The sequence below is a fragment of the Triturus cristatus genome, chromosome 4_1 (assembly GCF_964204655.1).
Source record: "Triturus cristatus chromosome 4_1, aTriCri1.1, whole genome shotgun sequence".
Taxonomy (NCBI): Eukaryota; Metazoa; Chordata; class Amphibia; order Caudata; family Salamandridae; genus Triturus; species Triturus cristatus.
Window position 1 is genome coordinate 62,138,141 of NC_140585.1, and position 14,210 is coordinate 62,152,350.

The 14,210-nt window shown below is 47.1% G+C and overlaps 1 protein-coding gene across 1 annotated transcript in view; it reads right to left on the reverse strand.

The window, feature by feature from the left end:
* Positions 1-8,336, reverse strand: part of LOC146839518 (uncharacterized) — a 44,021-nt gene extending 35,685 nt beyond the window's left edge. Inside the window, exon 1 of the mRNA XM_085651569.1 lies at positions 8,109-8,336. The gene's annotated coding sequence lies outside the window, so the exon portion shown is untranslated. The remainder of the gene's footprint in view (positions 1-8,108) is intronic.
* Positions 8,337-14,210: the final 5,874 nt, after the last annotated feature.

Consider the following 14,210-nt stretch of genomic DNA (forward strand, 5'->3'; position numbering starts at 1 on the left):
TAGCCACCAGGATGAAGTTTAACTGTCTCAAACTCAACACTGACAAGATCAAAGTGTTGATCTTTGGAAACAACACCTGTCCATGGGACTCCATCTGATGGCCATCCAACCTGGGACCTACTCCCACCTCCAGCTCGCACACCAGCAACCTAGGGCTCATCATCAACAAAAAGGTGGACAGGTTCACACAGGTCAATGCCGTCACTGCTTCCACACCCTAAAGAACATTTTCAAATGGCTCCTGAGAATCACCATAAGACTGTCATCCACACACTCATCAACAGTAGATTGGACTACAGGAACTCTCTCTATGCAGGAATCATCAAACAGCTCACCAGAAGGCTGCAAACCACCCAAAACGCAGCAGCCAGACGTATCCTCAACCTCCCACTCAGAACACATATCACAGCTCCCTGGCTCCAGATACATAAGCGTCCACAGTTCAAACTCCAGACCCACACATTTAAGGCACTAAAGCGCCCACAATTCAAATTCCTCACCCACACATTCAAGGCACTACCCAACAAATCCCTGCCTACATTAACAACTGCTTCTCCTTCCATCAACCCCCTATTCACCTCCGTTCAGCCACACTCATACTCAGACACATCTCAAGCATACAAAGAAACAGATCCGGAGGACTACCCTTCTCATACATCACTCCTAAAGTGTAGACCTACCTCCTGCTCTCTGCCCCCGCAGCTCTGCTGTTGTGCTGCTGCCACCTACACCTCTCCTGGTAGGTGTTCGAGGCCCGCTGTTGTCTGCCTCCATGTTGTACCCCTTTACCGTCTTACTGTCTGTCTTTTTATTGTTGTGCCTGGTGTTTGTTTATTTTCAGTGGTTCTGTTTTATTTGTGCCCCTTTTTCCTCACTGTTGTGCCTGTGCCCTTTGTTTTGGTCCTCTGTGCCTGGTTTTGATGCCCTTTTTCCACCGCTAGTGCCCCTGCGGCCCCTACCCCTGCCTTTCCCGCTCCTGCCTCCCAGCTCCGCTTCCCTCCCCCTTCCCTATTTAATGGCAACCACTGTGGAAGCCCGTCTGCGCCCGTCTGTGACGCGACCAGCATCAGAGACCCTGGATCTCGGACCACCCACCGCTACGACTCAGCTGCCCTCCTCGCACCCAACCATGGAATGAACAACAACTGCCAGCTGTCTACGCCGAACACCACCCACGGCCATTTCTGCAGACACTGCCGCCTAACCTTCACCACCCTCCGGACCCCCACAGCCACCGCCCCCACGCTAGACGCCAGCTCCCCCAAAGCTACCTCGTCAAACACCAGCTCCTCAATGCCACCCAGTCTGGATGCAGGCCCCATGAGAGTATGGAAACAGAGCTCATTGAACCCACCTATGCCATTTGCATGATTTTACACAGAGGAGAGAGTAAGGCCTTCCTCCTATTGTACTTCTTGGCGGCGTGCCACATAGTACCACATCCCATCCTCATCAGGCGCCTTCACAAGATCGAGATTCAAGGACCTGCATGCGACTGATCTGCTCCTTCCAGATGTTGAATTGTGTCCTCGGCCGGAGACTATTCAGCACTTACGTAACCCCACTGACCAACGCTATCCACACCCACTACATGAACATCCTCTCCTACACTGACGACACACAACTAATACTGTCCCTCTCGAACAAAATCCACAACACAAGGAACAAGTTCACTGCCTGCATGATGGAAGTAGCCACCAGGATGAAGTTTAACTGTCTCAAACTCAACACTGAGAAGATAGAAGTGTTGATCTTTGGAAACAACATGGGACTCCATCTGATGGCCATCCAACCTAGGACCTACACCCACCTCCAGCTCGCACGTCAGCAACCTAGGGATCATCATCAACAAAAAGGTGGACAGGTTCACACAGGTCAATGTCGTCACTGCAGCAGCCAGACGTATCCTCAACCTCCCTCTCAGAACACATAACACAGCTCCCTGGCTCCAGATACATAAGCGCCCTAATTTCAACTTCTCACTCGCACATTCAAGGCACTAAAGTGGCCACAATTCAAACTCCTCATCCACACATTCAAGGCACTACCCAACAAATCCCTGCTTACATTAACAAATGCATCACCTTCCATCAACCCCCTATGCACCTCTGTTCAGCCAGACTCATACTCAATCACATCTCATGCATACACAGAAACAGATCCGGAGGCCAACTCTTCTCATACATCACTCCTAAAGTGTGGAACGTCTTTCCTCAACACATCAGAGCCTCCTTCTCACTTCTTGAGCTAAGCAAGAAGCTGAAGACATGGCTCTTCAAAAACATGTCTAGAGTTGGGACAGATTGAGGTGGTCTTGGGTGCAAAATTGGTGCAGCTTAAAAAAAAAATCAATTATTTTTTTATTAGGAATTTGTTAGACCCAGCGGTTTCTGGTTGGGATGCATCGAAGCCAGGCGGAATCCACTGTCCTAGATATGATGAGTATGACACACTTGTCTGATAACCTACGCTCACCCTTTGATAGCTTGGCACAGAGCAGTCAGGCTTATCCTCAGGATCAAAGTGGGAAGTATTGGCACAATCCTTAACCTAGCAACACCCTGTGGACGCTACAAAAAGACTCCAAGCGGTATGTATAAAACATTGGTCTTTGAATTGCACACACATTGAAATCAAAACGACATACACATTACTTATATACTTTACAGTTATATGAAACTTTCAAACTCTTCCATTAGCAGCAAAACGGCATTCATATGTATGTAATTGTCCTGGGTGTTCACTTGCACCATTATCCCTTCAGCATTGTAAGCAACATACACCCATGTGTATAGGTCCCCGAGGTGTTCACAATACAAGCAATCCCTTCCACATTAAAAGTAAAAGAAACATATATCCAGGCTGTTCAGAGGTATTCCACTTTTCCGCTAACACATTAGCATAAACCACAACATTCCCATTATCGCGTACTCCATATACTATTAATGGTCAAAAAATCACAGGTTCTCTCTACATCTTGTGACCTAGCCCCTCAGCCACTCAAACTACACCAGCCAAGGATACTACACGTTGCCCCTGCTGTCGAAACTTTGATTAGATTAAGGAACCACGTAAAGCGGAAGGAAACAGTTACGTGTTTTTTTTATCCAGATTAGGTCCTCAGGTAGCCAGTGGCACCTTCACAAGTGCAGGATCACTATCCTCCCTGCAGGAAAAAGGCTACAACACCAGAAGCTGGCGCGCTCCCAATTTGAAGAATGATTTCCCCTCTGGCAGAGGTAGGAGCTACAGTTGCTCCAGGGAGCAAGTCGTGGGTGCACACAAGGCACGACGAGACCTCCAGTCACGCTATCCTTAACAACGTACCACCTGTGGCGTGAGTCCGGGGAGAAGGAGCCGGTGACCTCAGACTGAGGCCACAATGTCAGGCACTATCGTCCACCCAATCTGGAGGTCGGACACAGTCTATGCTGCCAGCTTGGCTATCGCAGACTCTGCAAACTTCTCTCAACAATGCTCAGAAACCATACGCTAAGGAATACTAACTAGCAGAGGTTTCGGGCTGAAAGCTGGGGCCTCTCGGACTCATCAAATGTCCCCTGCACCCGTCGAATTTGTCACTCTATAGCCCCCCCAGGTGTGCCACTGAACTTTATCAGCTCACTCCTCAGCACAGTCTGATGACGGCACACATCGGGAGGGTCCTTGTCTCAACGGATAACCACTTCCACATGTTTACCCCTCACCCTGCGTGGTCCTTATGATCTTGTGGAAACAGGGAGGTCTTTTTTGTCCCTGGGAACTTGTGAACAGGGGGCCAGTCAACCAGCCCTTGGAGACTGCTTGGGGACCCGGGCCACGACAGTTGGCAATTAGCGGCAGGCCAGCAACATCCAGGCAAAATCCACCAAGTGATAGTCTCCTTCCTAGAGCATAACAAGCCCCAGGCCACCACAAGTCTGCAGATAATCCAGTTGCAGTCACCCGCTTCAAGAGTTCTTCTTGTTGATGTCCCAGCGTTGAACCAGCGTGGTATGTTTCCAATCCCCAAAACGTCTTTAACTCCTAAAGGCAGAGTCCCAGTGGTTATACCCACAATGACTTATGAAGATGAGATCAGCTGAAAAGGCCACCTTTGAAATGCACGGACCCTCTCTAAATGTTGTCATGTCTGACATCCTACCCTGGGAGGCTTGATCAGTATCTTTAGTGGGTCCACAACCCTGTCACTTGGATTGCATGTGCCAATTCCACCCCCTCTAAGCCAACACAGGAAGGCCCTTCAGAGTGAGAGGTCTACAGTATGCCTTGAGCCCCTAGTTTATGGCTGTCGTATCAGAAATGCACAGATGTAGTCATCGCCCCAGCAGCCAGCTGTGAATTGGAGACAGGTGGATAGGCATACAGAGCCATGAGTACTGACATTCCCACTTTCCCAAAGTGGTTTTTCCACCATCAAAATGTCGAATTCACTCACACCACCGGCCCAGGTTCGCCACTACGAACACATCGATATCAAACACTATACTGACACTCTTCTGCATGCAGGAAATCCAGCTCAATAGCCTTTCCACAGATCCCTTAGGCCAATACAATACGAGAAGCAGGCCCTACTGTACCAAACACATTACTCTGTGCCATTCACTACCAGTGTATGTAACGCACACATACACATGCCCTACCTCTTCCCGACAACGCACCCTGTCCCCAGGGAGTACTCAGATATAGCAAGAAACATGCAGAACCTTGCCAAGTGTCTTCTTAAATGCCAAGCCTAGTAACAGTAACCTGCACACACTGGCCACGTCATGGCAAAGCTGTGGCACATTTAAAGAACTACCTCCGTGGGTGGCACAACCAGTTCTGCTGGCCCACGCAGGAGGTGTTGAGTTACATGCCCTAGGTACATGTCTTACCTCTAGACAAGGGACTCAATTTAGCCAATCATCTATATACTAATCACTAGTATGTATATGACAAGCACAGCAGATTGGCACTCAATGGCAGTGTAAAAAGAGATCAAAGTTTTTAGGCTAGCACATGGATCAGCAGAAAACCGGGAGGGAAAAAAGCTGAAAAATTGTTGAGGGAAAGTGATGCAGCGTGGAATACTAAATCCCTCTCTCCGTCACAGACCATAGATTTTCACAAATACATTCATTCACTCAATTCACTGGTGGGGCCCATAACACCAACATTCATTCTCCTTGATCTGTTTTTCTAAGAGGTGATTCATTCCATACGCTGTAATGAGAGGAAATACACGTAATCCTTAATGAATAATAGATTCACCTATCCTTCCCTACCTCACCAGGATCTTAACATCACACTTAGTATTCCTCCCATGCATAGGCCATGGATCTGCTTAGTTGCTGGGTAGAGTAACACTTATTTCTCTAAAACACATTTCATCAATACATTTCTCAAATAACAACCCGACATAGTTCGTGTAATTAATAAGAGAATTTTACCTAAATAAAGGCACGGGAAAAGTCATTAATCATTCAATTGCTCGTTATCATATTTACCTATTCTGGCTAAATGTCGTCCTCTAAGTCAAAATCAGATCTTTCGTCTCTCTTTGCCCATAAAAGTAATTAATCAGTTTGTTAGGTAATTGGGCATCTGATCAGTCCGTCAGAGTCTCGGGGAAACAACTGTCCTGCAGTCTCACCGTCCTCTCCGTCAGCATAACGTCAGGAAATCAAGTCGGCAATCAAACGATGGCTGCAGCAGCAGCAGCTTTTTTTACCCTCTCTATTCTACTTCTTTTATAGTAAATTTAATGTCAAAATGTTGCAGATATAAGTTTTAAACAGTTCGGATTGGTCGAACCAAGATCATCCTTCCTGGTTCCCATGTGCAAGATGTTTCCTTAGGTATAGTTCATAGTTTCACTTGGTCAAATGTATCTTTTATTGTTCATTCAGGGCATCTGGCTGGCAGCCCAGATCGTCCTCGGGTGGCATAGTCGGGTTAAGGTCACGTAGAGGCCAGTGTTGCTAGCAGCAACGCATACGCACTTCACCCAGAATTTTTCATCATAACGTCAATCCGTCAAATAAGGATGGCAGCCATTTTGTGGCCACTCCAAATGATCAACTTAAGCAAAGAAACACAAAAATGTAATGAATACATTGAAATGACTATTAAAATGTTATTCCCTCGCAAAACCCTTTATGTGTGTGTATTTATCTAGCAGAGAGCAACACTTAATACAAATTAAACTCATTTTATAAAGCATGAATTACAAATACATCACAAAAGCAACATATATCATGCAAATTCTAATTGTCTATCATTAATATGCGTACAAAGTTTAGTTTACGTATTAGTTAGGCCATGCAAATGCAATTCCCACATGTATTTTCTTATATTAGTAATGTTGATAAGTCCTCACAGCAAACCATTAGTACAATTATTATTAATTAATTATTCTTTTTAATATAAACCTATAGAATGGAGGGGTATACAACTTTTAAAGAAAAACCCACTCCAGCAAAAGCACCCTAGAAAGGACAATTCCCAACAGCACTTTTTGGGATTGGTATGTGTGCTACATAGGTAACACAGATCTGTGCCGTAGGTGCATAAACCCACTTATTAAGGAGGAAACTCGGAACCTGGGGCCTCTAAATTATCTCACTAGAGCTGAAATTGGTAACCCACGGAAAATATCTTGATCCCTCCATTTGGTTCATTTACACCGTTCAGTGTTTGGGATTAAATCCCAGATCCATAGCTCTAAAATTGGCTTACATATTGGTACCACTAAACAGCACATTACACCTATAACTCTTGAAGACTCACATTCACGTCACACTTAAATCACATTTTTAGCTCACAACATATAATCAACTTTTGGCAATCTATAAATAATGTTAATTAAATTTCTTTTCTTGGCCATCTTTTAGAATGCTCGCTCCTTCCCCTACAAATGTCTTTCTTACATATTTTGGCCGAAATCTATTAATTACTTTACTCCACCCTTCGTGTGTTTTCTCTCTGTATCTCTTATTTCTCTTCTCTGACCTCTTCTTGCTTTTTCTGCTCGCTCATCTTGTTCTCCCCTTCCTGCAGAAGTGACAACTAGAGCAGAATGACTTCAGAGTCTCGTGGAATCCTTCATGCAGGCTTCATATCCTAGCACAATCCTCATCAACACACCGTGGATGAGAGAGTGCAGCAACCCCTTGTAGCATTGTCATACAAGTAGCCCTGGGTGCCTGTAATCACTCACACATTTGGAAGTCGTGCTGAAGTCTCGCTCAATGCTGCCTAATTCTTGCAAACTATGGGGAAGAACTAGAACTTCACATGTGACATGTGACATGTGATGTCTGCTGTGTGCCGAGAAGTGCCTGACTATTCTGCACAGAGCAGACCCTCTTACAGCAAGTGATCATAACGATTTCGGTACAGAGAGGAGAGGCCAAGAAGAGTGACTGACAGCCCCGCCAACATCTGCATAAGCCAACCTATGCCGCTGGAAACTATTGCAATGACTAAGGTTTTACCTAGACTGACATATGAAAACAGGGGCAAAGGGGCATGGGGCAGCAGGGGAGCCTTGACGTTCAGATGCCTGGTGGACATGCTTCTGACACAGGGGTACAGAGAGCCGAGCAAAGAGTGTGCACAGATTTCTCATAGAGCGCTAAGATGCAGTGCAATTTGAACACATTTTTCACAGTGCAATAAGATGCAGTGCAGTGGCACAAATTCCTCAGTACAGGAAGATGCATTATAGTGACACAGATTCCTTATAGTGCTGTAAAGTGCAGTGTGCACAGATCTGTCACAGTGCATTAAGATTCAGTGCAGCGTACACAGATTCCTCATAGTGCATTAAGATGCAGTGCACAGATTCCTCACAGTGCAGTAAGATGCAGTGCAGCATGCACAGATTACTCATAGTGCAGTGAAATGCAGTGCAGTATGAACATATTCCTCACAGTGCATTAAGATGCAGTGCAGTGCACAGATCCTCTCTTTAAATGAAATGATGACCACAAACACCCCCAGTGCCGGACGGAAAGGCTCCCAGAGGTCCCTGGATTGAAGAGCCCGGCTCCTGGCAGAGATTTATTTCAGGATCATTCAATCTATTTCTACAAACACAGCACAAGGTGCTGACAATCTCCTACCTGAGCAGAAACCCGTGCAGACATTCCCAGGCTCTCTCCTCCTCCAATGGCTGGGGTGGGGCAGGTGCAGATTTGGGGTCTGGGAGAGGTGGTGAGGGGTCTGTGAGGGTCTGAAGATGAAGATGACTGCACAGACAGGCAGGGCGACCTTCCTCCTCTGCGGCAGGCTGGATACAGAGGGAGAGGCCGAAAATGAAGTCAACATCTGCTGCTTGTACTGTCTCTGCCACCGCTGACCTGGAACAGGAAACCCTTCTCCCTTTCCTACAATGTGCGCAGTGGATTCATCCCAGTTAGCGAGGCGCGCCCTCTGCTGGCCACTTAAAGAACCATCATATCCATCCTTCAGGAGTGAATCAAACAAGCATTTTGTGGCAGGAAATGTCTGGGTTTTTAGATGTCTCAGAAAGTATTTACAGTTCCACTTCACATGAGCATCTTCAAAACACTTATGCAGAGGACTAAAGAGTATTTATAGAAAGTTTTCAACTGGAAGTGACCGTTTATATTTAATTAAATATATGAGAATATGTGTTTAGTGGTGCAATTAAACTGGACAGCTTATTAATTGTTCATTTTATTTTTTTAACGCTTTATCAGGTTTTTCAGATGCACATCATGGTACATAGCAAAGTAAATAGAGAAATATACCATGCAATTTCATACACCAGACCAAATATAGTGTGGCATTAAGTTATATGTCAAAGTGAAAATTTAAAGAACAGATTTTTTCTAATCTTCCTGTGGTTTTGGGTTATTCCCTATCATAACTGCCAAGGTTTCAGATTGCTATGAGTGACATTTCAATGACAATGAGTGACACTTTCTGGCCAGCATAATTAAGCGAAGACGAAGAAGAAAGCATATAAATATCAGAAATTACACCCATCTGAGCAACAAGAAACTAAAACATTAAGTGCTGCAAAGCACCAGAAATAGAAGGACACTAACCTAGTGCCCTTGTAAAGTCAGAGGCAAAACACTACTGTCAACTGCTGCAACTAGTTAAAATATAGAAAACCCTCCTAAAACAATTCATAAACAATAGCTGTGTCACCTATGGTTTCACCATTAATTTTCGCCATGCATGCCATGGTGTAAAGCTGTTTCTGTGATATCGACTGATGGAGCTAAATCTGTTTGTCTATTTCTGTATTACACATGCAGAACAAATAGTGTAATTCATAACGATATATGCAGACTGCTGTGATTTCTGTCTCGAATCAGGGGGCATGCTGGACGTGAGAGGAGCTCTCTGAACTGGTTGATGTCACCAGCTTCAAAGTACTAGTGTTGCCAGACGACAGCAACAATTCCAGGGGCCCGGGCAGGTAGGATATTGAACTAGGGACATTTTGCTACAGCCTCGGATACCTGTTGGAGGACGGGCTGGTGTTCTACGGGCACAAAAAGATGGGGAGCTCAAAACAATGTTACATCCGCAGAAAAGCAATTAGTCATTCCAGCTTTCACCAGCCTTAGTGCACCCACTGGGCCCTAGGCTTTTTGCTGGCAATCAATCGAGGCAAGGGAGGAACATCACTGGCCAGGCGGCTCTCTCCCGGGTCCAGTCTTGTAGGATGTGAGAGGCCCGACACAGATTTCCGCTGCCTCACCCTTCATAATTATAGTCAGTTAACAGTAGTCTAGGACACAGCCTGGCAGGCTGATGTATTTCAAAACACACTCGCTGACAACTCAGAGAAGCAAAATAAAAATCATTCATTACAGCTGTGATTCTGACTGCCACATGAGCCGGCACGCCACACGCCCACGACCTCAGTTTAGTTGCTTGAGTATGGCCAGCCCTGCCACGTACCACGCATCAGGTGTTAGACTAACACATTTCAGTGTGGTGGTCCGCATCACCGCACTGAAATCCGAAGTCACACATTATAGCGCCTCCTCAGCTGCTATAATGCACCCTGACTGAGTGGCAATGCATGTTGCGCGCTGTTCCCGTTAGGTTTCAGGGGCGTGCTCATGATCTGCTCTTCGCAGCTCTCTACTTTGTTACAATGTATTGGGACTGGACACACCACAGGCCGAAACGACGGGGCATCACTGATGAGTCACTACCCAATGACTTGGCTACTTAGATACTTAAAATATAATTGTGAAGCCTTGAGACATTTTAATAAGTGGGGGGGCTGAGTCATGAGGTAACCTTGCAGTGCTGCCGGCCCGCACTACCCGCAGCGTTGCAAGTGTGTGGCATTTCAGGAAGTGTTCACTGACACTTGTCAGTGTGTTCGGCAAATTAATGGTAGCTCAGGTCCTCTTCGCCGCTCGCATCACTGCAATGTGGATGAGGATCGATTCCCGGACACAGAGTTGGCCACGCCTGACTTGCCATTTTGGTGAAGCTGGTCAGAATTGCCATATGCTCACCAGCCCAGCGGTATGGATTCCATGAGTTACCATGTCACACACAGGCTGAGAATACCAGCGCCAGCAATAGAGCTGATGCCAGTCCGAGTCAGCAGCCTGCCCCCCTGCCAGAGCGAATAATGTCAGCGCAACACACACACAGAAGTAGGAAAGTGGATAATAAAAGTTGGCACGTGCTCAGTGGGAAAAAACTGCCCTCACTCACGAAATTGTGACATGCTTCATCATTGGGCTTGCTTACTAACAACCTAGTGTTCCATGATGCCCTCTTGCCCCCTGAGCATCTATCTGTGAATAAAACTAAATAATATATGAGAAATACAAACAACTGAACATGCTGTGTGGCTATAGATAAAACTTGATGAACGAAAACGTAGGAGAGACACAAGTTAATGCGAACCTTAGGTGTAAGAACACAGACGTACCATTAGATGCCAGAAATCCAATACAAAGTTTACTACACACTACCTAGAGGAACACCACACAGTAAATAACCTATCCTGGACGGTGCTGGACTAACCCAGAATCAGACCATCTACAAGAGATAAAAAGAGATTATTCCTGATGAAGGAGCAGAAGTGGGTGTACAGACTAAAAAGCCAGGTGTTTGGATTGAATGATGATATTCCTTGTGTTAGACTTGGCCCTTTTGGCAGGTTCACCCCTGAACTTTTTGCCTTAAGCTCTAACATTGTGGTAGTGATTTTAGGCCTCTGGGCACGTTAGCACTAAGTTCCAGTATACAGTGCGTGAGCTCTCTGAGTGCATGTGGTGAGATTGACCTGCCCTCCCTTAGGAATGCATGGAGGATCTGTGTGTCCATGGTGATTCCTGGTATGAGAGGAGTGCAGGGGAGAGTTTGGTATGTATGAACTCGTGAGAATAAATGCTGCACAATGGTGTGAGCAGATTTATGGTGACTGGTGGAGAAATGCTACTTTTAGAAGTGGGTATTTCTGTGTACTGTGTGTCTGCTTGCCTGATGTGAATTGCATGTCTGGCTTGTGATTGACTGGAGCTGAGAGGTGTGGGTGGCTCCAGGAAACAGGGTGAGTCATCCCAGTGATGAATAGAGAGATCTGAATGCAGATGGGGGGGGGGAGGAGTTGCACCTGGGACCTGAATAGGGCTGTGCCTTCCCTCCACAATGCTGGCTCCGCCACGTGTGGTGCGTCTGATCCCTGAACCCCCACCTGACAAAGGGGAGAGGAGCTGGGCAAAACAAAGTGCTCCAAGGCCCCTCTAAACCAGTTCTGACTGGTATCACCAAGCCCTGTGCTGTGACACAAAGGGATTTACTGATATAAATATAGGGGCTGTGACCCCATGAAAATGTTCAGTTCTGTACCTTGGTGCTGTTCCTGAAGGGGCGTGCTGCTGCTGGGGCCCAGGGGGAGCTACCATGAGGGTTTGCCTCCCTGGGGGGCCCAGCATTGCCCCCTGGACCTGGAAGACCCTTTTTGCTTGAATGCTTGGGCTGCCCTCTGCGCCCTGTGAGCTCTTTTGCTTTTATTTTAAAAAGTGCTCTATTTTTATTCAGAAAGGAGCGCGTGGGCTCTGCAGCACGGAGCGGTAATTTCCTTCGAGGGAACCTCGATGTGGGTATTCCCCCACTGGGATTCTAAAAGGAGCGGGAGCCCACCCCGCTGTTCGTGTGCTTTAGCGGGTGCCTACCCGCGGTAATTCCGCATTCTTGGTTTATGTTAACGGCGGGTGCCCACCCCGCCTTAGCGGGAGCCCACCCAGCGTTCTACTTTGATAAAATCACCGCTGCGGCCGGGCGAAAACAGGAAGCCAGGCAAGAGATGCCCGGACGTGGGCAGAGCCTCGGGAGAAGCCTGAAGCGCCAGAGATCCGTCCGGAGCCTCGCAGGCTCCATCATAAATCCAGGTTCCCATGAGGGGGCCCGGGTGAAGCGAGGAGAAGTCTGTGGCCAGGAGGGGCTCCCGTGAGCCCTGCAATGTCCAAGGAGAGCTGCCGATGTTGAGTGGTGGCCCCAGAAGTGAGGCGAGCCTCCATAGAGCCCCGCCGGCGCAGAGAGCAGCAGAGCTCGTCAGGAGGATGGCCCACAGCCCGGTGAGTGAAGAGGGCTGGGGGGAAAAGGGGAACCGAGGCACAAGTGCCGGTGCCTACCCCCTGAGCGGCCCCACATGGCAGAGGGCTGCTCCATCGTGGGCATGTTTTGTTTCAGAGCCCGTGTGGCTCCAACGATGGGCATAATCTATTCATAGGGCCCCAGGGGTGGGGTCCAGAGGCATACTGGTGCCCGTATTCCAATGGCTGCTCCCAGCTGTCCTGCGAGTGCGCAGGTAGCTGCAACGATGGGGACATAGTTGTTTGAGAGCCCCAGCGAGGCCCATAGGGCACAGTTGTGCCAGGGCCCATTATGGATTTACAGCTGCGCCGCCCCAGCTGCAACATTTTGGCGCAGTTCTGCTTATAGAGTCCCTGAAGGGGACAGATGGGACCAGTGGTGCCCAGGCCTCTAATTGCCTCACATCTGCCCAGCAAATAGTGGGCAGCTGCTCCGTTTAGGTTCTCATTTGATATTCCCAGCTGCCCAGCAAGTAGTGGGCAGCTGCAACATTTAGGCCTGCGCAGAGTGCGCACCCTTGACGTCCGCTGCATTGGCAGCACGCCCTGACTTTGGGACATAGGGCATATAAGCCCCTGAGAGATGGCCAGTTGGCCAGGGGGACTGTTAGGATTGTAGGGCACCAGGCCCTAATGTGATTATGTGGTGCTAGGAAATGTAATATATGTACTATGTTTTATGCACCCTGTGTTATACCTCTAAATGTGTTTTTTTTTTAATTATGAGGTTGGTTTGCATATTATGGTATATGCTAGTGAGATTATGTTCCACTGAGATTATTTCCTAATGGGAGTCATCCTTGGGAGGTTAGGGTCTAATGCGTTTAGACTTATGATAGGATTGCATAATGTGTTTATGCTGGTGAGGATGGCGCTGAATGTAATTCGCGCCTAAAGGTGATAATGTGCATAATGTAGTTTATGTTACAGGCTGATGCTAAGTACAGTGGTTACCAGTGATTACTCGTTGTACATTTATGATATGTTTTACTTTTACTAAGTTTACTCTGTGATGGTTCTGACAGTGGTCCATTGGACCCTGTGAGGAAATTCAAAATATGGCTCGTCTTTGCTTGTAACGCCACCACGCTGTTGCCCTCACTCAGGCCCCTTGAACATTCATAGCGTTTCTTTCACGTTCTATACTGTTGCACATATTACACGACCTTTCCTGTTTCCCCGAGCTAAGTCCATTCCGAGACCCGGCTCGAAGCAACTAATCCCCCAGATAACCATCTATTGACCCTTGGTGACCGTTCTCGGCCTCTCCAGTTGTGTTACGAATCACCATCTTCAACACGCAAACACGTCCTGTCGTAAATTAATTCAACCTAGGAATGGCTATGCCACCTGACCTATAGGGTCGGGTAGAGAACACGACCTTAGGGAAGGAATTTCTATTGCCCATTATCCTGTATCTTGTACAAAGAATGTTTTCTTGTGGATGATTTGTATTTTTATTGCACCTTGTGGGGGTTGTTGCTTTAGGGAATTCAAGCGCTACAAAAGACTGTGAGCCACAGATTGAAGTGGCAGTCTCCTGAGAACCTACCACCGATGTACTTCTAGGACAACTGTACTTAGCTGCAGCTAATAAATTGAAGTTCCTATGCCAGA